Consider the following 24,098-nt stretch of genomic DNA (forward strand, 5'->3'; position numbering starts at 1 on the left):
AAAGGGCTTTTGAAAAATTGTGGCATAAAGGTCTACTTTACCGGATTGCGATATAAGGAATAGCTGAAAATGTTCTTTCAATAATTAAAGGCTTATAAGAGTAGGCGTTGATGGTCAGAAATAAGAAACGCATAGTATTAACGCTGGCGTCCTTCAGGATTCTATCCTAGTTCAAACTCCCTCCCTGATCTTCATAAATGGCCACTTAAATAACAGTCTCAGATAATTTATAGATATGGATTAAGATGACACCCCCATCTAGGGAAATACTTCAACGGCCAGCAATGACAAATGTCTTTCTTATTCTCCCTCTTCTCTTCTTTAGAACATGGAGAAATGGGGGAAACGGTGGCTGGTTAATTTTAATACACAGAAAACAAAGCTTCCTGCTTTTCACTATTTTTACCCTAATCAACTTGACGCCCATCAATTGAAGGGATTGGCACTCCTTTTGGGATTACACCGAGTCTTTACAAGCTTCTGTTACTGACCTTCACTGCTGATATGAAATTGGACACATGCATCAAACATGTCGCTAATATCGCTGGAAAATGGTTAGATCACTTTTGAACTTCAGTATGTATATCATTTCGATTCAATTCTCTATGTATATCTAGGTCATGTTCGCCTACTTAGTGGAGTATTGTTGCCACGTCTGGAATGAAGCTGCTCGACGCGCCCTATCCAGCTTTGATATAATTAAAAATTGGTTTGAGAACCTAGTAAGCGATGCTCTTCTCTCTTCCCTATAATTTTTTCCCGCTAGAAGTGACGCTGCGAGCCTGTATCGGTTCTATCGTTATGGAAAGTGCTCGACAGAACTCAAATCTATGATTCCTATTAGCCAAACTTTCACAAAATTACTCCACTAGTTACAACCAATATATAAGGTTTCAACCACGGTTTAACCGTGCCTAAATATAAAGTCAGATTTCTTAAACTGCGCGTCTTTCCTAGAACTGCCAGCCCGTGTAGATTGTCCCGCTCTCCTACTTCCTTGTTGGATACACCATGGTAGCCTTTAAATCTAATATCAACTCTTTCTTATTGATCTGCCCCCATAAATAAACAAATTAACCCGAATATGCATCATTAACTCTCACCGTACATTCATAAACTATTATCCTCTATAATAATGATAAATGTGGCTCATGAGTAGAAAAGCATTGTTGCCTAACACCCCCCACACACACACACACACATATATATATATATATATATATATATATATATATATATATATATATAATGAATTAAACAGCCGGACAAATGCCGCAACCCACAAGAGCCAAGAAAGCCAACAAACCGGAAGTCCAAGACACGAGTTTCGCCCTCATTTGGGCCCATAAGTTAGACATATCCGCGCTCAGGATTTGAAACCCGAACCTCTTGCATGCTAGCAGAGCACTCTAACAACTGAGCAAACACGCCACACACATAAGAAAATCTATTAACTTACACAGATCAAGCAACCCGCGGCACAGATCCGACAGTGGAAAGAACCTACCGCATATCGAACATATATATATATGTATATATATATATATATATATATATATATATGTGTGTGTGTGTGTGTGTGTGTGTGTGTGTGTGTGTGTTTTAAGTTTACACACACGACCTACATGTTGTATCAGTTTTCGTCGCAAACAAAACCAAGGCAAAGAATAACGTGAACTCACTTTTTAATGCAACAACGTCATTTATTTCCTCATTCTCCTGCCACGTGTGACTTCGTTTCTGCTCTGATATTTCTCACGTACGATATTCCTCGCAAATATGCTCTGTCTCCGTTCTGTAGTTTTTTAAGAGAGTACCCGTTTCGCACGTCATATGCATTTGCATACGCGCGTTTTAAATCTGTTACACACACACACACATGTATTTATATATATATATATATATATATATATATATATATATATATATATATATATACATACATATATATATAGAGAGAGAGAGAAAGAGAGAGAGAGAGACAGACAGAGGGATAGAGAAAGAGAAAGAGAGATCTGTGTGTATCAATTTTCGAAAAAGTTAATGTCTTTTATACCCAACACATTTATTTCATCTGAATAATTCATATTACAGAATGTTTAATATATACAATAATTTTGTTAACTTCATTACTTTTCTCAAACAGCCAACTAGAATATTCATTATTTTTTCTCACAATTATAACTTAAATTTGAGAGTAAAAGCATGAATCTGTGTGAACCCGGTGCCACACTTTTTTATATTTTCCTAACTCCTGCAAGCATGAAATAATTGCAGTATGGGATGTATTAATTTGTTGAGCTAATTCCCCGCTGGTTTACTTTTGATTGGCTTACAAAGATTGCGTCTTCATCAATTGATTCTAGCCTTGCTAATCCGACAGGTTAAAGTCTCATGAGAAAAAACTTTGCTAATCACCGTTGATATTTTCAATCATTCAGAACACAGTTACCATAAACAGTTGAAATATACCTTGATGCTTCTGCAGCTTAGTTTATGTTTCTCCTGAATTTATAGATCATGCACAGTTAAAAATGTTCATTACATATATCCGTTTTATGAAGCCGGGGTTCGAGTCTCTCGACTAACGTTAATCGTGACACGCTGCACTGATGATTCCCGAAATAATGAAACACTAGTGTCTGTAGATATTTAATAATTATTATAGTAAATAATAATGTCAGCCCTTTTAGGAAATTTGTTTCCTATCGTTGAGCACATTCACTTGTGATAAAGTAGGTTAACTTAACTAATACGCGCGTATTGTTATATAATGATTAGATCACTTTGATGGATGCTAAACTCATTTAATAAGAATTAATGTTTAATTTCAACTTGTATCTCTCGCGGTTTGCGGCAGCCTAGTGATTTGGGTCCTTGCTAATTAAGCCAGACATGACTTCTGTTTCCGGGGTTCGAGTCTCTCGACAGGCGTTTATCGTGACACCCTGTACTGATGACTCCCGATAAAAAGAAACACTAATGGATGTAGGTATTTTAGAATTATTATAGTAAATAATAATTATCTCCCCCCTCTCTCTCTCTCTCTCTCTCTCTCTCTCTATATATATATATATATATATATATATATATATATATATATATATATATATATATATATATATATTTGTGTGATGCTGGGACTAAATTCGTAGATTGTAATTGCTGATGGGGTGCTAATACATGCTTATCATGTTTTGACAATAGTACGCTGATTTACTGACTGCAGACCGTAATGGCGGCAATCATTTTCCTTGCTTGCAGGACGACAAAACGGCTCGGATTAGAGCTTTCAAATATGTTAAGTTTACCGTGAAACAATAACTAAATGTACAAACTGCCCTATTTATTGAAAGTAAATATATCGCTCTCTGAAATAACTTTTTATTTCAATTTGTGCATTGTAAACATTTCGGCCATTGCACAAATCTTCAAGCATTGTAAAACAAGTAAACTAGGTGTATCACTTTATAGCAGGTTTTTATTTAAAACATTTTTTAAATTGCTATGAAACGCAGAAGTGGAATTAAATACCATGGAAGAGCATAGCAATTTTAATACATATTTAGAACATTGTAAGACGTGACTATTCAGTCGTTCAGCTTGCCCTACTTCAATAGTATTCATAGACGCTAACTCGTTTAAAATTATATATTGTTTACTTATTTGTATATTTATACAATATATATATATATATATATATATATATATATATATATATATATATATTTAAATAAGGGAGTAGTCACCAACGATGTGTATTTTTTAACATAATTTTATTATTCCGTGTCTTGGTTTTTCATTGAGAATTATGTTTGGATCATTATCCCCCATTACCATATCACTGCCCCCTAAAAAAACAGTGACCAAACAGCCAAGTAGAGTGAGGAAATAAGGAAATATAAAGGTGAGAGCACTGCCCAGACCTTCGTTGGATAAGTGCGAAGATAACTGAGACCTTGGAGAGGCTTATTGCCACTCAAATTCCAGTAAAAGTCAACGAGAAATCAATGGAAAGCAGCTGTTTCGATAATGCAAATTTATTTTCAAATACTATCGAAAGATGTAAAAAGTACTGGAAATCTGGGGAGACTTGTTGTCACTCAGATTCGACGGAACCTCCCAGATTGTTTTCAATGGGGTGATCTTTGATGGACTGTGTGAAAGCTCCATGTGAACCAATAATACTACTACTACTACTACTAATAATAATAATAATAATTATACCGTAGTTCTTTTAACGATTTCCAAATTGGAAACTATTCGATCGGGAGATGCTATTTAATAAAAAGGATGATAGAAGTCAATATTCATACGCTATTGTTAGTTGCATGTTGTTACCTTATATCTCACATTTTAATTAATAGGATTTTCTAAACACCGACGACAAAATGTTAAAGGAAAAAAGAAAATTGAAATTAGAAAAAATATATATAATGTCGTTTTTATAAGTACGTTATACTAACATATCCATTGTGGTTTTTCTGGCTAGGATCCAAGCGTAATATGTGTCATGCCTTAAGATGGAATAATGATATCGTGGTTTCCGTTCAAACCAGGGGTCTATATAATTGAAATATGTCACCGACTCATATTAGAATTTTGGAGATAAACTATAATAACCCGACATATTCTTACACTGCATTTACCAGATTACTCAGGGAAATACTTTTGTTGTATATTGGTTTATATTGGAGGGGATAATATATTAATACGTGCCATGTGTTATCTAGTGGATGTAAGATATTGTTCTTTTAACAGACAGACAATAAACGTATAAATCGTATGTATGTTGTTTAGCCAGGGGACATGATATTGACGTGTAAACTGAATCATGTTGTATCAGACTTATCACACGGATATTTTTACAGTTCATATGTAAGAAGAATTACATATGCTTCATACATATTTTCTTGAAGAGTTCTTCTGTATCTTCCCGCTTCTCCGTGCCGAACCATGAGGCAATCAGCACCAACAAATTGAGACATCTGTTCTTATTTGTGAAACCATTAAAACAACTCTTTATATTTTTATAATATAAATTTATTACATTTGTCTCAAATGGTTTTCACAGGATCTGAAGTTCGTCTACATGTTCTATTCTTACAGCTCGCTCCCTAGCTGTCTGTCCACCCCTGTCTAGACGTCCAGCCGCTCTGGTAGTCAATCCTCAACTCTCTGAATCCCTCAAAAACTAACTACATTACGTGTTCTCTTACATCAAATAATTACGTGTCTCATACCAATTTAATCCACAACTAGTTATTTGTTTATTCAAAACCCCAAAATAATGTTTACATATATTTTCTATTTTTACATTCCTTTTGCGATTCACTCGTCAATTATTTCTTCACTAATGTAATTGTTTATTCTTCTAATCATAATAACTGATTCAGCGACCATTCGTCGCTCAAATCAATTAACAAGAATACAATAACAATAGTAATAATGTTTGGACCCTTGACCTTGCTTGCCACTGTTAACAAATACTACGCTATGATCACAGCCTAAAGGGTCAAACCATTACACTCCACTCCCTCCTATTTTCAAAAATGTACGGCATACAGTTTTCCTATACGCCCTATTCCCACCTTATTCATCACACCTTCGAGCCAGGAAAATGTCAGATAATATCTCCGCTATGCATTTTCAATATATTTTCATACTTTTTTTTACAATAAATATACGGTGCAAACATATGTTTTCTATGTCTCCCGTCTTGAGTAATTTATTCGGCCGGACCCTTTTTCACGGCCCATATGGCATCATCCAGGCATGTGGGTAAAGTTACCTCATGTTCGTTAACAGTTGCAACTCAGCCATCCTATCCCAATTCCAATATCAAGGCGCCTCCCGCCTTATCTCCAAAACATTTTGACGACATCTCATCCGACAGATTTCTGACTTCTTTTATACAGGCGTTATTCTCTAAACCTTTAATTCACAATACGGGAACGTTTTACTTCTAAAGTTCTTACGTATTAGCGGCATCTGCTCTATCTTTTTTATTCTTTCTCCTACTTCAGATTCACTACATAGTGGGCATGTCACCATTACCTGTCCCTCTTGTGTTGGAAGGTCTGTTGATCCCAATATTGGGCATTTTCAATCAGCCGAAGCTCACAGGCAGCCCTATCTGCAAGCTTAATCTATGGAGGTGCATTCTATCGCGCACCCCCGTTGCAGCTACCACAAGTAGGCCTGCAGTACTCCCGTCTTTATTTTATGCGAAGAATATGATCTTTCAACCGTAGCACCGGTCAGCTTTATCAAGCAACATACAGGGCGAAAATAGTATTTTTCATAATCGAAAAACCTATTAAAAAATCCCCCTTGCAGGGTCCTGTGAATCTCTTCAAAAAGAAAACAAAGTTAAACACATACGTAATTTAATCGTGCCCCTTTTTAAATTCTAATTTGACTAGACCAACCATTGTATCTAAATCTAATCTTCTGATTTTTTCTTTCTTTTTTTAAAATTAATATTTTGCAGACTTCGGGAAAACAACAATTATACATTATATAATACAAAATAAAATCACCAAAACACATTTGGTAACAATGAGCATTAACTTCTAAGTAATTACATAAAACAAACTTCTTCAGTCCTTAAGAAAATGTTCAAAAATGCCGTTAAAACTGGAAAAACAAGGTTCACGATTTACAGAAACTGTCCATTGCTTCTGACCTGAAAAAGAGCATCAATTCTTTTTTTCTTTTCTTTCTTTTTTAACCAGTTCAAAACAAACGATGACTATTTCCTCTATAAACTTCTGCAACCGTGTAATAATTGACACAATTCAAACCAATTTCATCCGCGCGAGCCCCCGTTACATTTTTTACTCTCTCTCTCTCTCTCTCTCTCTCGCCCTCTCTCATCGGTCCATTGTTTTAAACAGAATAACGTAATTCTTTTTTTTCCTTCTAATTTTTATATTAAGTGATATTTTTCTTCTGTTCGTAACGAGCTCATTTCGATTACGATAAACATATTTTTTAACTATTTACTATATATAAAGTTTTACATCTGTGTGTCTGTATGTCCTTCTTTTCTTTTTTCGTGAAAAGGTTGTACGTGGGTATTGTTTTTTTTACATTGTTCTTTCTTTTTTTTCCAGACATTTTATTGTGTTTTATGTGTTTTTCTTGTCCGTTTTTTCTTGACACGAAATCTCCATTCTAATTCCAGGATCTGCTTCCACGTTGTATTTTTCACCTCAGGATCCATATCGCAGCGTCGATGCGAACTGGTCAACGGACACCAATACAGTTTTAGCAAAGAGCTACAATAATATCGCGGGGGTTTCCGTCACGCTGAACGTCCTCAGAATGCCCAGCAGAATTATATCACATATGAACGATGCCGCTGTGGAATTTTCGCATGTCTGAATAATAATAATAATAATAATAATAATAATAATAATAATAATAATAATAATAATAATAATAGGCATGAAAAAAAACGTGATATTTTACAATCATCATCATCATCATCACCATTATCATCATCTTCATCGAAGTGTAAACCATGTTTAGTTTCAGAACAGTTTCCGATGGTTTGTTGTTCTACACAAGTCCTGGGAGGTGACTAGTTTGCAGTAGACAGAGCAAAGAACCATCATTAAGTGTTCTGAAACTAAACATGACTTACACTTCTAGAGGTTATGGACCCAACGTGCGTTTTTATTTCGAGGGATCCGAATCAAATTTGAATTGTGGTCAAGGTAATTTCTAGGCTATCTACGAATTGAAAAGCTACACAAAGTACTTCAAACACAAACTTGAAAAAAGAAACGACCAAGACTTCATTGCAAATAACGCAACTGTATTTGCGGAATTAATACAGTGCTTAGATGACTGCAGTCTATTACTGGTAATGAGAGAAACCCTGAACGATTGCTGCAATTGAGAGAGCATTATTTATCGAAAGGAAATTACAAAATTATTTCTTTATATACTGAACTGGCCTCTCTAAAACGAATGGAAGCCGAAACCGTTATTGATTATATTATAAAGCTGAGACAAGCTGCCATTGAACAAGGTGCAAATATAAACTTTAGCCCCAATAAATCAAAACTGGTGTACCTAGTTGCAACGGTATTCGATATTAAAGAAAATAGAAACTATATTATTTAAATAGTGTAGTCCCATCGAAAACCAATTGCCATGACATAAAATTCCTGGGCACTGCAATATTCCTGATATCAAAAGTTGTAGTTGATGGAATGAAAATAAATACATCAATAAACTTAAATTGCGACGTTTGTACTCAGAGAAAAATGACAAACTATCTAAACAAGATACCAGACAAGAGGGCCAAAAAATTCCGAGCACTGGTGCATTGTCAGTTGAACGGTCCCGTGGAACCGATGGCCAGAGGACATTATAGATATATGTTGAATTTCGTAGATGACCATTCAGGTTTAATATGTTTTAATAAAATTAATAAAATCTTTTTAAAGAACAAATCTGGTACCCTGCTAAAAACTAAAAATCATTTAGTCTACAGTGCTCCCTACGGTGAAGTAAAGGTTGTTCGCTCTGACAACGGTACGGAATTCACTAATAAAGACTTGGAAATTTTACTAATTAGCCATCGTATTAAACATGAGAAATCAGCCCCTAGATCGCCACACCAAAACGGGATTGCGAAAAGTGCATGACGGGCACTTTTTGAAATAGCAAGATGTCTACTCATTGAATCAAATCTCCCCAAAAGTCTCTGGACGTACGCACTTATGGTAGCTGCCTGTATACGAAACAGGTGCTTTAACAAAACACTATCCAACACCTCATATGAAACTTTCTGCGGTAGAAAAACAAATTTAAACCGAATGCATGTATTTGGTTCAACATGTTTCCCATATAAAGATAAAAAAGTAAATTAAATATAAAACCAATAGACGCATATTTGTTTGATACGATAAAAACAGTCCAGCCAATTTAGTATTTTTCCAGAGAAAAATAAATTTAAAAAATCCGAGGTGTAAAATTCACAGATACGTTTAATTTTGAAGATAAAACCCTGTCATATGAAAAGGGTGAAATTATATTTCCTCAAATTATTAAAACAAATGAAGACAATGAATATGGCGGTGAAAGGAGTATCCATAATGATGATGCTGCTGCTGATTTTGATGATGATAATAATGATGATGTTAAAGTCGAAAGATATACCCCCCAAAAATAGAAAACGGTCCGACTTTTTGTGGTTGACAATATGAAAGATTATCAAATCGACTATTGCTATTCCATGGAAACTACGCCAAAAAACTTTAACGAAGCAATTAATTCAGAACATGGTGATGAATGGAAAATGGCCATGAAAAAAAGAAATAGATACTTTGACCGAAAATAATACCTATATGTTAGTACCTCTCCCAAAAGATAAACATGTTATTTCTAAAAGATAAGTTTTTACAATAAAGACTACAACATCAGGCGTTAAAAAGCACAACGCTAGATTTGTTCCGAAAGGATACTCTCAGATTTACGGTATAGAATATTTTTCTACATTTTCACCGACCACAAACCTAACGACAATCAGAATTTTCTTGCAAATCGCATCACAATATGACCTTAACATTCATCATAATGCTTATTTGAATGCCCCAATAGACTGTGAAATTTATATTACCCCTTAGGATTTATAATGAAAAATAAAAATAGCGTATGGCGACTTAACAAGTCATTGTATGGTCTTAAACAGAGTGCTCAGTGTTGGAATACAGTGTTTCATGATTATATGATTAAACAACAATTTAAACACTGCGCTGCAGACCGCTGTTTATATACTCAACACAAAGACAATAAACTACTGATTTTAGTTTTGTGTGTCGATGATATTTTAATCGCATCAGATTGTGACATAATGTTGACCGATGTTAAGAACAACTTTAGTAAAAGATTAAAAATGACAGATCTTGGCAACATATCCTGGTTTGTGGGGGGAGTAGAATTTACTGAAACGCAAGGATTTCTTACGATGAATCAATCGAGATAAATTGACAAAAAAATAATAAAATTTTGTAATGGGGGAGTGCAAAAAAGGCTCTACACCGGTCGAAAATGATATAAATGAAAATATACACACAGAATCTGAAATAATAGACGATAAATTATAATCATAGGAAGTTTTGTATATTTAATGACTGCGACGTGACCTTATATATGCTATACAGTAACAAAACTGTCACAAAAATTATCAAGACCGACAATTAAGGATTTAAACACAGCTAAGACATGGCCTTCGTTATTTAAAAGGAACTAAAAAACAGAAGTTAGTATTTAGAAAATCCAAAAATCTCCTTAAATTAGAAGGATTTTCAGATTCACATTGGGAGAAACGACCGAGATCGAAAAAATGTATCTGGATAATCAGACTATCAGAAAATGGGCCTATTATTTCATGGACATCTGAAAAGTAACAGATAGTATCTCTCTCTACGTGTGAAGCAGGATTTATCGCGATAACACCCACAACGCAGGGAGACCCCTACTTTAAACATATCCTAAATACTATTTTAGAGCCAGAAATAACTAAAAACCCCGTAGTTATTAATTCTGATAATCAAAACAGTATAGTCTAAGCACAAAGACGATAATCAACCAAAGATCTAAGCAAATAGATATAAACTACCATTTCATAAAAAACAAGGTGAGAAAGGAATCCATTATTTTGAATTACATATCATCAGAACAAAATATCGCTGATGTATTCACGAAACCCACGACCAGAATAAATTTAAAGCGTTTTTCTTCAAAACCCGTTGGGGTATTCGACTGAATACTTTTTCACGGGCCTGTATGTATATACATTTCTATATATTAAAAAAAAATCATGGACAAGGCGTCAAACTGCCTACATTTTGTTTATAATAACACTTTAACCTACTAATGCGTAACTATAGTTTTACTGAAAAAAAGAAATAAATTAACAGGTACAAAAATCACTTTTTTGCAACCATTTTCTTTGTAAATTTCCTTTATGACAAATACTTTGTGCATGCTTATTTTAAGTTGCGCATAAATAACAATTGACTTTTTTTGTCCACATTAGTTTCTTTCTTATTTATCAAAGATGTCCTATTTTTTGCATTGTTTTAAATAACAAAGAACTAAAAGTCTTTTAACGGGTACATATTCCATTTATGTTTATTTATATGTATATTTATTTATATGTATATATGTACGCGGTTTTGGAACAAGACTGCATATTCAAATTAAAAAAAATGGTATCTTTCTCACATGCCCATCCCTTTTAAGGTAAAAATACAAATTCATTTTCTTTTATTTCCCTTTAATGTACACATATATATCTATGTTTGACATTTGAACAAAATTAAAAATGGTGTCATTTTACATGCTTAAATTTTAAGATCCAAATGATTTATCATTTTGTTATATATAATTTTTTTTTATTCAATTCTCACCCCAAACAAGGCACAGTGCCACTTTGAAGCAGAGGGCTACCACCAGGGACTTAATTAGCGGGGTCATTATGAAGGGAGATGAGTAGAAAGATGTGTGTTGACATTACACTTGAACTTCTGCATATCGTTGCAGTTGGGAAAGCAGCATTGAATATAAAAATATATATTTATTTTTTAGCAGAATGAACCAAAAGAACTTCCCTATTATAAAAATAGGGGGTGTTACAATATGTTTTAATATAATTGGGGTATGATCTCACACAGTTGGAAAATTCTATTTACAAACGATGCTGCTAGGGACTGAGGGATCGGAGTAATTCATGCTCTGCCTATTGCAAATCAGTCAGCTCATAGGACTTGTGCACAACAATGAACCATCGGAAACTGTTCTGAAACTAAACATGGCTTACACTTCTAGAATAATTAGTATTAGGAGAAGAAGTAGTATAATGACAAATGTATTAACATTTATTTCAGTGTATATATGGTGTGTCTATATCTTGAGAATTTGAATGCAAATATGCTAAATAACATTGTCAAGAGTTGAAAAAGTAACAGTGTTCTATGACAAAGACATCTAGGCGGGCAGATACATAAAAGAGAAGGCTATCAAGCCAGACATTGTAATATGGAACAAGCCCGAAGGAACTACACTCATTATCGATTACAGTTCCAAATGATTTTGGCTCTAATAGAGGTGAAAATAACAGAATATCAGGACCTAAAAATGATGTTAAAACGAAATGGGCCCCGATCAAAATAAACATTATACCGGTTGTTATAGAAGCAACTGAACTAATAAAAAAATAATCTTCAAAGATTCTTAGAAGCAACCCTAGGGGGCACGGCCTATTCTAAAAATAGCCCTCAGGTATAAATTTAAACCGTAATTGAATCAAGTGTTATCTTTGTTGGCTCCCTTGATCTCTTAAAACTAACTAAATTATACTATAAAAAATAACGATGCAATCTCTATAGAAAAGGTTACATTTAACCAGATATTCAATTTTGAAATTATGTATTACACTATAAATTCTATTTTTTCGGAATGTTTGAATTCATGATTCGCATTTTGCATTTCTTTAAATTATTAACAATTCTTATTTTATCTTGATTTTTATTATTACAAACATTCGAGCGATGTAACCGCATAAATTCTACATATGTATCCCTATGACCTGTGGCGTAAGGGATCAGACTCTAAGTAAGTAACATTCTAAGTGATACTTCTGGAGGGATAATGTCACCTCTGCCCAGTGCGAGCGATGCTAGGAATATAAATTCTGATTACTGAAGACTACTTCGAGAATTAAATACAGGTACTTCGAAGACGTAATAAAGTTCCCATTCAAAATTATTTAGAGATTTTCGAGTTAAATAGAAACATTCCCTAGTTTTTCAATACAAATCTAAATAAGGTTTTGTGTAACATCTTTCGAATCTTTGTGAGACTAACACTTGAGATGAGAATAGTAGTCCGAATAGTCAAACTAATAAGAATCTAGTTTAGTTTAAAATAAGAATAACGTAAATAATTGAATACGTGTAGAACCATCGAACAATGGTTTTCTCATATAAACAAATTTATTTGCTTAAATCAAATTATATATATTTTGATGCTATACATCCTTGTCAATGAGGAGTGTGTTTTCTTCTTTTTTCCTGCGAGCGACAGTGTTAGTCCTTGGTCCTGATAACAGTTGGCTTATACAAAAAGGTGAAAACAGTCATTAGCGAGGCATTGATGCGTAAATTGAATGAATGAAAATTGTAACAATGCATATTAATTTAAAAGAATACCGTATATAAATTGTAACATGCATATTAATTTAAAAGAATAACGTATATAAATTGTAACATGCATAGTAATGTAAAAGTATACCGTATATAAATTGTAACATGCATATTAATTAAAAAAAATAACGTATATAAATTGCAACATGCATATTAATTTAAAAGAATAACGTATATAAATTGAAGCCATGCAGATTAATTTAACAGAAAAACGTATAGAAATTGTAAAATAAACTGTAAAATAAATTGTAACATAAAATATAGAAATTGTAAAAAAAAGAAATTGTAAAATAAAATATAGAAATTGTAAAATAATTGTAAATTGTACATTGTAACCATGCATATTAATTTAAAAGAATAACGTATATAAATAAATACGTTTAGAATGCAAAAGCAACTCCTTCTGTTTATGTAAACAAAATCATTTGCTTAAATGAAATCAAACACATTTCGATGTTACACACCCTTGTCGATGAAGAGTCTATTTTTCTTCTTTTTTCTTGTCTGCATGATGTAATTCTGCGGATGACAGTTGTAGTCCGTAGGACCTGATAATAGTTGGATTAAAAAAAATAAAATCAGTTAAAACAGTCATCAGCATGTTTATATAAAAAGTGCGTTATCTTTAGTTTTCTAAACGTATTCATTATTACTAGTTTGGTTTAGTTTAAAATAAGTCCATGTCTCAGTTTATATTTGATATATTCCACATTTTGACTTTATAATCTATTTAAACCGACTCGAATTCATCCCCTGTTTGCCAACAACTTATAAATATAACAATAGTTGTATGTATGTACGTATGTATGTCTGCATAAACGCCTGGACTACGGTACACAAAACCCTAATTTACAGGGCACAGTTACATACACCAAGGATTGTACATAACGAGTAAAACCTTTGTTGACATCAATGAATAACGCTGAAGTATGTAAAAAAGTTAAAATACAAACGACCTTTTATTTTGCGCATGCTAACATTTATAGCTTGAAGTTCTTTAATTTTATATATTTCTTAATGACCTGCCGATAGATTAAACTGTAGTAAATGAAACTTGAGCGCTAAATGTTTTAGATTCGATTCTAGATCATGGCACCCACGTTATTTTTTTAATCTTTTGAAATTAATACTATATACTAGGTGCAATAAAATATTTAATAGAAAATTAGCTTTCTTCATTGACAATGATTATAACAGCGAAATATATCTAATTGTATTAAATGCAAGTATATTTGTTTACATAAAAAATACGTTGTTTTTAACCTTACGTAAATATACATACGAAATTATACATACGAAATCTATATGAATGAAAATATATTTAAGCGTATTTTATGACCAGCCTAAGCCAGTATCCGCTGCTAGCTTATAAATAAATTAGAAATATAATTTAAAAAATAAAGTATTTGTTAAATAACACGCAATGATATTTATTAAAATATGAGAGCCGTCTATGGCCGAAATGTTTTGGAAAATAATGCCTCGTTTTTTTTTGTTTTTTTTTTGTTTTTTGGAAACTGCAAGTGTACAAAGTCTGATCAGAAAAAAAATCATAATATTCATCATTTGTAAATCATAAAGTTTTTTTTTCTGTTTAAACAAATGAAAAATACTGCACAATTCATGTATTTACATACAGTTAGAGTTTAAAGTGTCAAAAATATATGGAACAGAATAGTAATATAATTTGTCTCAGTGCCCCCAGGGCGCAAGAGTCTGATCACGAATAGATGGTGTCCGTACTCAGGCTAAGCACTGCGGCATTTCGTCTTCACTCAACCCCAATATCCCCAGGCAAACCCGAAAGCGCACCACAGTTTTGTTAACTGACCTGAGCCGAAAATTCACACTTCTAACTAAAGTGCAAATAGATTTATTCGTCCGCTTGAATATATTTTAGCCCCAAACTCTCATTATATTCTCCTGCATTATGTGTACTTGAAATAAGCAACGAAATTAGATTATTTCCTGACGGACTAACTTAACAAAACAATGGAACTGAGTTAATCAAGTTCATTGGAGTGAAAACCGATGACAATTGTAGAATCGGCTTCCGACTCTGTTGGCCATATTGCAACCGACACTGGGTAAGGATGGGTTGATATTTAAAAGGTTTGCGTCTGGTAATTTTAAGAATGAATTACAAATAGCGTGATATAAGTCTAGAGTTTAACGTATGAATGCCCGGTGCATATCGGATCATCAACTAAAACGATATATGCTGTGTCCATTCATGTTTCTCTGTCTAACCCCACACAATTAAATTAGCTAAGCAGTTTCGAAGCTGAAATTTTGTTCACAGGCGTATCTCGAAAACAAGCACACTGTGGCACGTCTACAGTTGCGAGTACTTAAGCGAAAATACGTGCTGTGTAATCTGTGAAGTGCTATCTGATTCACAAGAATTTTTTAATAGAATTAAAAATTAATAGTAATAAATACAGTATTCTAGGCTCTGATATAATCTTCAATTCATGTTTAATTGTTGTGACTCATCTATTATTAATTAAGGGTTTTTGCCTGTCTGCTTAAAATTGAAATTATTTCTTTTAATTCACTATTGTATTGTTATTGAGTTTTGACCAGGTCGAAGTTTACTGAGGGACTAAATAAACAGTCAAATTACGTAAATGAAATACTAACAGTTAAAGAATGCATAAAGATTTGGAGTGAAAAACAAACAAAAAAAGAAATACAATGTAAGTGATTTGTGGTTAGAAGGATTAAAGAATAAAATACAAAGTGAATTAAAGCATCTTCAAGCTGTAGAGAAATTAAGTAAACATTGTAAGAAAAACAAATGAGAAAGCTTCCTTTTTTACACGGTGGTCACCACTTATCAAGGCCCGGAAGCCACTCAGGGATAAGGGTTATTACAAGTACAGTACTTTAGTGTGGAGATTTGATGACGTGTTTACTTAAGGGGGCGATTCATTAGGAATTTGTTAACGTTGGACTAGAAGACATCCAAGTTGTAGTCCGCTGGGAAGCAGGCAGACGGAACAGAGTTCCACAGGTGTGCAGTTCTAAGAAAGAAGCTTTGTTCATGGAATCCACGTTTTGATTTAGGCACAGATAAAGAGTGGGGGAAATTTTTTACAGTGGATTCAGCTAGACGGGAGTTTTTCGTGAAAGATTGGCAAGGGGGGACTAGAGATTGGAGTTCAGACGAGCACCTGCCATGGAAATAACGATAAAACATTGTTGCAAGCACCGTGCTTGTTCATCTTTCCACTGTTTAAGAAAATCCACCTCCTTGTCGTTCGCAGAAACCAAACCTCTCTTGTCAGGGCTGAAACCCCAACTCTTACGAAGATCCACATACTTTTAATGGACATCGGCGCCAAACTACTAGAGTCATATTAGATAAAACAAGAGACTGAAAACAGACATAGACACGGTTGTGAAAAAGAACGATGAAGTGAGAATCTAAATATATTAGAAAGTTAACATAATTAAAACCGACTACATCAAAGCAAGATCGTAAAAATACTGGATCAGCAAAAGCTTACTCTGTCGAAAGGACAGGAAACCACTTAATAATAGACTGCATCAAACTAGCCCAAAATAGTAGAGGAATAATCATGATAAAGCGAGGAAGGAAGTGCATTCGGAACTCTGCAAACAACTTCAATTACGTATGTGTGACGTGGTCAGGCAGGTTGGCTAGATCTGTGAGATTTGATTTGAGCTTTGAAGAAGACGGGCGTTTTGCCGTGGTCTCCCCCTCTTAACTGGGGAGGGGGAGACGAACGCTGACGTGTGTGAAGAAGAACCCACACAAGCAGATTTCACTTCGACCTTCTGCAGGACCTCTGGGGAAAGTGAAATAAAAACTATAAAACACATTCATCGTCTTGGAGTGATAAATCTTCGTCAAACAGGTATAAAGTCTCCCTCCAGGATGAGAAATTTCCAGATGGTCCGTTTTGAAGAATGTTATACAGTGTATACACCCAAACGTAAAAAGTGCCCCTAAATGAAGAACTCCATATAACATATTCAAATGTAACGAAAGCTCAATTTGGTACCCTTCAAGGATAACCTCGATGATAACGAATATATAACATCGGTATCAACTGGAACCACACCAAATAGTCGTAAGACGTCAATGAGGACGAGAAGATCGAATATAGAATGTACTAACTGGACCTAAACTGAATGTGTACGAATGATAATTAAGACTAAGGGGTGTTTGTAGTAAAAGATCAATGGTAAATGGATGTTGCGATAAGGTACATTGATTTGTAAAAATTATCAAAGGAAGTGAATAGTACTGGCACTCTAGGAAAACTTGTTGTAATTTAGATTTAGAGGAAAACACAGGTTGTTTTCGAAGAGCACTCTTTGATGATGGCGTTTTTAAAAACTCCTAGGTAATAATAATAATAATAATAATAATAAGAAGAAGAAGAAGAAGAAGAAGAAGAAGAAGTCCCGAAAACAGACTAGGAAAAATTGAAATTAAATATGTTTAGAACTATACATCTGATGCAATGACGGCTACAGTAGAAATCATAACAAGAAATGCTAGACTGCGGTAGCTTACCACACACGCATACTAAGTAGGCAAATATTTCTTAATACAGAAAAAACACACATAGACAATTACACATGTTCACAGAAAAGAAACTACCCTCACAAATAGAAACACACACACACATACACACATATGTATGTGTGTGTGTGTATATATATATATATATATATATATATATATGTATATATATATAGGAAGAAGGAGAAATAGAGTTACTATTAATAATAAACACAATCATATGCATCGGTGTCTAAATATTCTATTAACGGACGTCATTTTGAACTAGTGTTTTACAGTTAGAATATTCTTAAAATTACTATTATTACAGTTGGCATATTCTTAAAAATAATATTATTGATATGTCGCACAGAATATGCAACGCTAGATTTGTCAGAAATTTCGTGAAAAATGGTGAATAATTCCACCTCGTCTTTCCAAGCTTATAACTCCTCGAAAAATGTAATTCAACCCTGTTTTTTTTTCAATTAAAAACAAACAAAAATTAAACAGAGAACAAACGTGTTTTTTTTAAAGGTTTTAAACTTCGGACTTTACAGTTAAATTTCGAAAAAAACACTACTTTTTTGTTTTAAATTTGAATATATTATTTATTGTCATTTTCTCTTCAATTTGTGATATATAACACTTTGGTGAGTAAATTGACTATTTATTTTTTAATAGACATTTCAAAATGGGAGGCGTGAATTATTCGACCCTTTGTCTATCCAAGTTTATAACTACTCGAAAAATGTAATTCAAGCCCTTATTTTTTTCAGTTAAAGGAGCAAGGACAAAGGTTTCATCAAACAAAACAAAAGAAAAAATAACGTGGTTAAAAAAAAAGGTTTTAAACTTCTAATTTTACAGGTAAATTTCTAAATAACACTACTTTTTTGTTTTAAATTTGAATATATTATTTATTGACCTTTTCTTTCATATTTGTCATATATAAAACTTTGGTGAGTAAATTAATTATTTACTTTTTATAGATACTTGAAAATGGGGGGCGTGAATTAAAAAAAAACGCTTGTCTAAAGTATTATATTCGATTTATTGGAAATACTATAAAAACTCACATTGACCCTGAAAATATCGCAAAAATAGAATCAATAGAAAAATTTTGATAGATTTTTAAAGTTTAAAAATTGAAAAATATTGAGTTCGTAAAATTCATTACTATTTTAAAAAATATTACTTTTAAAACAACTTTAATAGTATATTTTAGAAGTATAATCCATAAAGAAAATAAACAACCCACTTTTAAAAGAGAAATTACGAGTTGTTTATATTTTATTCGCAGTTTCGTGTTAGGGGTGTCAAAAATTCCTACGAAAATTCTGATACACCTAATGCAACGCCATTCACAGAAAAGATACGGATCTATCAGCGCTTCGCGCAGATACGGTCGATTCACAAGGTTTCGCTTATTACGAGGTAGCTCTATTGAAATTCGTACAGAAAACCTAAGAAGGAAAGAAAAAAAAGGACGTGAAAACAAAGCTTAATCATTTCTACGGTATATTGCAGATAGCATTTTTCCTAGGTTGTGTGGGATATTGCTATATAGGCTGCTAACATCGAATGTGTCTACTGTTTGTGTACGTATATATGTGTATGTGTGTATGTGAGCCTTTTACTGCCTATCTTTCTCTAACGCAATTTTTTCTCTCTCTTCCTTTCACTCTTCCTTCCTTCCTCCCTCTATCTATCTATCTATCTGTCTATCTACATATCTATCTCTCTATTTCTCTCTCTCTCTCTCTCTCTCTCTCTCTATATATATATATATATATATATATATATATCGCTAGCTGCAGCCACTCTGATGAGTCGTGGACGACGAAACACGTGTCAGTGAATAATTATGTTTTAAAAATTATATATATATATATATATATATATATATATATATATATATATATAATGGGTTAAGGAATTCCAACGAGAGAAAGATGTATATTTAAATAAGGGGGTGGTCACCAACAATGTGTATTTTTAACGTTATTTCATTATTCTGTGTCTTGGTTTTTCATTGCGAATTATGTGTAGATCATTGTAATAATGTTTTTTTTTAATCATTGAAATCGTTTTTAACGCGTTTCAGACGTTCTGTGAAGCGTCCTCTTCAGAAATTATTTCAAAATGTTGGAGATGTAAAAATAGCATTTTCGTAGATCATTTGAGGTGTTTCCAAGGGGGTGGGAACGTTTAAGTGTCTACTATTCATTGGAATGTTCAATTTTGTATTACTCTTTTCTTGGGCTGTGACGAGGCCGCCGTGATATATTATATCTCCGCGGCCTCGGCTGTGGTCACTCCTGTGTTGCGTTTCTGTCTCTCACTCTCTCTTTCTGCTTGTGTTTTTTTTTTCTTTTCCTTTACGGTAGGATGTGTGTGTTTGTGTGTGTGTGTGTGTGTGTGTGTGTGTGTAAATGTTTGGACTGTTTTATAGTATTATGAGGTTATTTGCTTCCTTAGGAAGGTGACTGTGATCCAAGGTCGTTACTAATGTGTATGTATTAGGAGGGGGGGCAAGAACCAGCTATTCTGAAATAAAGGTAGGGGTGCTTTCATTCTATTTTGATATTTAATTTTTGGATTCTTAGATTTTAGTATTGGGATTTTTCGTTTCAGTCTTTTCGGTTATTCTTTATATTATGTTTGTTTAGATAGAGGGGTGTATTTGAAAATATGTTTAGGGGATTTTTTAATGTTTCTATTTATTTGTCTCCCACTGTGGGTATGGATAGACTCAGGATCGGTTCCTAGTGTGGAGAAGATCTCGTTTCCACTGCATGTGTGTACGTGTTTTGAAACATAGAGGTATCTGTTATCTGCAATTTTGATGTTGCTTTTATGTAAGGCCACTCTATAGCTGAAATTTTTGGTGGCGCCTATGTAGGATTTGTTGCATGCTGTGCATCTTAGTGCATATATTGCATTTCTGGAGGTGCAATTTAGATGCTTTTTTTATTTTGAATGCTTGTGCTGGGTTTTTGAATGTGTATGTGTTTCCTCCTATTATTATGTCACATACTCCACATCGCGGTTTGTTGGATTTTGTAACCCCTTGTGGTGTGTGGAACGAGTTTTGCGGAAGTTAGGATGTGTTTTCAGTTTTTGGGTTGGCGTTTACTTTTTATTCTTTTTTGTTGTTTTAAGTATGTTGTTTAGTTTGTCGTTCTGATTGAGGAGAATAAGGTTTTTTTGTTATCTGTGTGAATAGTTCTGGGTTGGTTGTGTTGTGTGTACAGACGTATGCTAACATATGTTCTTTGTTGTGTCCTTTTGGGATTCTTAGTTCGTCTATTGGAATTTTTTCAGCCAGTTCAACACCTTTCTGTATTATTGGTAGTGGATATTCTCTTTTCCGCATTGTTATTTGTAGTTAGAACGGAGGTGTCTGTTTGTTACTATGGTGCAGACTCTACGTGCTAGGGAGTAGGGTCTTTTTCTTCTTTTTTTTGTAAACAGTGATCACCACTTATCAAGGCCCGGAAGTCACTCAGGGATAAGGGTTATTGCAAATACATTATGTTAGTGTGGAGATTTGATGAAGTGTTTACTTAAGGGGGGATTCATTAGGAATTTGTTAACATTGGACTTGAAGACATCCAAGTTGTAGTCCGGTGGGAAGCAGGCAGACGGAACAGAGTTCCACAGGTGTGCAGTTCTAAGAAAGAAGCTTTGTTCATGGAATCCGCGTTTTGATTTAGGCACAGATATAGAGTGGGGAAATTTTTCACAGTGGATTAAGCTAGACGGGTGTTTTTCGTGAAAGATTGTCGAGGGGGGACCAAAGATTGGAGTTCAGACGAGCACCTGCCATGGAAATTACGATAAAACAAGGATAGGCTCGCAACGTCTATTCTGTGGGAGAGAGGTTGCAGGGTAGAGAAAAGGCCATCCCCCACTAAGCCACGAAGTCTATTTTGTACTCTGTCAAGGCAGGATAGGCATTTTTTAGCAGCCCCTGCCCAGATATGGCAACAGTTTTCCATCCTTGGACGTACTTGGCTTTTATATAGATAGAGAATTGCATCAGTAGTGAAATATCTTCTGGAGCGGTAGAAGGATCCCACCATCTTTCCAGCGACCTTGGCAACAGACTTGATGTACGTGTTCCATTTCAGATCAGGTGTAAAGGTCAAACCCAGAAGCTTGTCAAAACACGGGGTCTCACCCAGACGAGAGCCATCCATCACAATTGATGCCAGATGGGGATCAGAGCGTTGATGATGTAAGGATAGGAGTTTGGTTTTGGATGCATTTAAGGTAACCATCCACATCTTCCCCCACTGAACCACGCGCTCGAGATCAGAGGAGAGAGAATCAGAAAGAACTTTGTCATTTACAGCCTTTGATGTGTTGCCGTCGATGGTCGTGTCATCATCATAGATGTCAACGAATGATTTAAGTATGTGTTTAGGGAAGTCATTGATGTAGATCAGGAAGAGGGTTGGGCCCAGGATTGACCCCTGAGAGACTCCAGCATTTATATTGCAGGCCTCCGATTTTTGTCCATCTACCACTACTCTTATGCGCCTATCAGAGAGAAATGATTTAATGACTGAGAAAACATTTCAAGTTATACCGTAGCTGGAAATCTTGTGAAGTAGACCCTTATGCTATACCTTGTCGAAGGCCTTTGATATGTCAAGAGCAGTTGCCCTAGAAAGGAAGTCTTTGTCAAGAGATTCACTAATCCTGTGGGATATAACCGTCAGCACATCTGCGGTAGATCTTGCAGAGCGGAAACCATATTTTGTGTCACTAAGAAGGTTATTTCTGCTGAGGGGGTTGACTATTTCTCTATTTAATATGGATTCCAGCAACTTACTCATAACACAAAAGAGACTTATTGGTCTGTACTGAGCGGGAGATGACTTACAACCTGAATTCTTAAATACAGGGCAAACTGATGAAGTCTTCCAGGGCGTCGGAAAGCACTACTCCTTAAGGCAGCGCTTTTATAGATTCGTAAGTATGGGAGCAAGTTCTGGTTGAAGCTTTTTTAACACTATAATTGGGATGCCATCAGGGCCACTTGCTTTACTGGAATCTAGGTTCTTGAATAGCTTGGCGACCTCATGCACGGATATTTGTATGTTACCTAGCTAGTTCAGTGTAATAGGAGGAAATATGGGGAGTTGATGGCCTTCTGTCGCATAGGGTAGAATTAGCTGCAAAGTTCTTTGCACATAGTTTGGCCTTGTCTGACGCTGACGAGATGACCTTTGGTCCATTGATTATGGTTGGGATAGAACGCACAATTCTGTTCAGGATCCTATTTGTTATTTGCCAAAACTGGTGGGAACCAAGCCGCTGATCAGCTACCTTGGATTTAACAGACTGGGCATATAGCTCTCTTGCATTTTTTATTACTCTTTTACAGTGGTTGCTGGTAGTCCTGAAAGCAGCTTTAGTCTCAGTGCATCTATTACGTTGGTAGCTATGAAAAAAGTGATTTCTGTGCGCGATAGCAGCAGCACATTCTTGGGAGAACCATGGCTGGGTGTTAAATTTTTGTTGGAATTTTTTTAGATGGTATGAATTGGTCTATGCCTACAATTAACCATTCGGTCAGATCTGATACTATAGAGGACACTTCCTTTTTAATCATGGAGTGCAGAGGTAAATAAGATATGAATCTACGGAACCTATCCCAGTCAGCCATAGAGTATCGGTATACAGTACGGTTTATGGGTACGTCTGGGGGCTTCTTACATTTCGTTTTTATCTTAACTGGTACGACGGAGTGGTCGGAGGATCCTAGAGGAGAATGAACGGAACATTAACATAGCTCAGGGGAAGTTGAGAGAAAAAGGAGTAGGAGGTGGTCATATTGACCGGGTGTATCGGGCAGACGGGTGGGTTCGCGAACAATCTGAGTGAGGTCATAAGCAATGGCAAAATCATGATGAAACCTCCCCTCATTATCTGTCTTATTTGAATGGGTCAGCCATTCCACGTTATGGACGTTGAATTCACCACAGATTTTGATATTAGCCGAGGGATGTGAAGACAGTATGTGGTCTATTTTCTCAGATATGCTCTTAAAAATAGTAACTCCGCTGTTGTGGAGCCTATAGAGGGCAAATATAAATGTAGAGGTGTAAGCAAGTGCAACCCTGAAGCACATATAGGGTAAATTAGGATCTTCTCTAGATATACCCCTGCCACACGGGAAGCCATCCTTAATGTAGGCACATATTCCACGCTCATGGCGATCTTATATTTTGATACCACCAAATTCGAAACTATCCTTTTACAACCCTGCCTTTTCATAATCTATTATGCTTTCATCTCTCTCTCTCTCTCTCTCTCTCTCT

The 24,098-nt window shown here is 34.7% G+C and overlaps 1 long non-coding RNA gene across 1 annotated transcript in view; it reads right to left on the reverse strand.

The window, feature by feature from the left end:
- Positions 1 to 6,363: 6,363 nt before the first annotated feature.
- The window catches only part of LOC145242688 (uncharacterized), a 95,392-nt gene continuing 77,657 nt past the window's right edge, over positions 6,364 to 24,098 (reverse strand). The window contains exons 2-3 of the long non-coding RNA XR_013862811.1: positions 13,691 to 13,774; positions 6,364 to 7,385 (exon numbers count right to left, since the gene is read on the reverse strand). This is a non-coding gene — a long non-coding RNA (uncharacterized LOC145242688). The remainder of the gene's footprint in view (positions 7,386 to 13,690; positions 13,775 to 24,098) is intronic.

Source organism: Euprymna scolopes, chromosome 21, assembly GCF_053919585.1.
Source record: "Euprymna scolopes isolate OS-2025 chromosome 21, ASM5391958v1, whole genome shotgun sequence".
NCBI lineage: Eukaryota > Metazoa > Mollusca > Cephalopoda > Sepiida > Sepiolidae > Euprymna > Euprymna scolopes.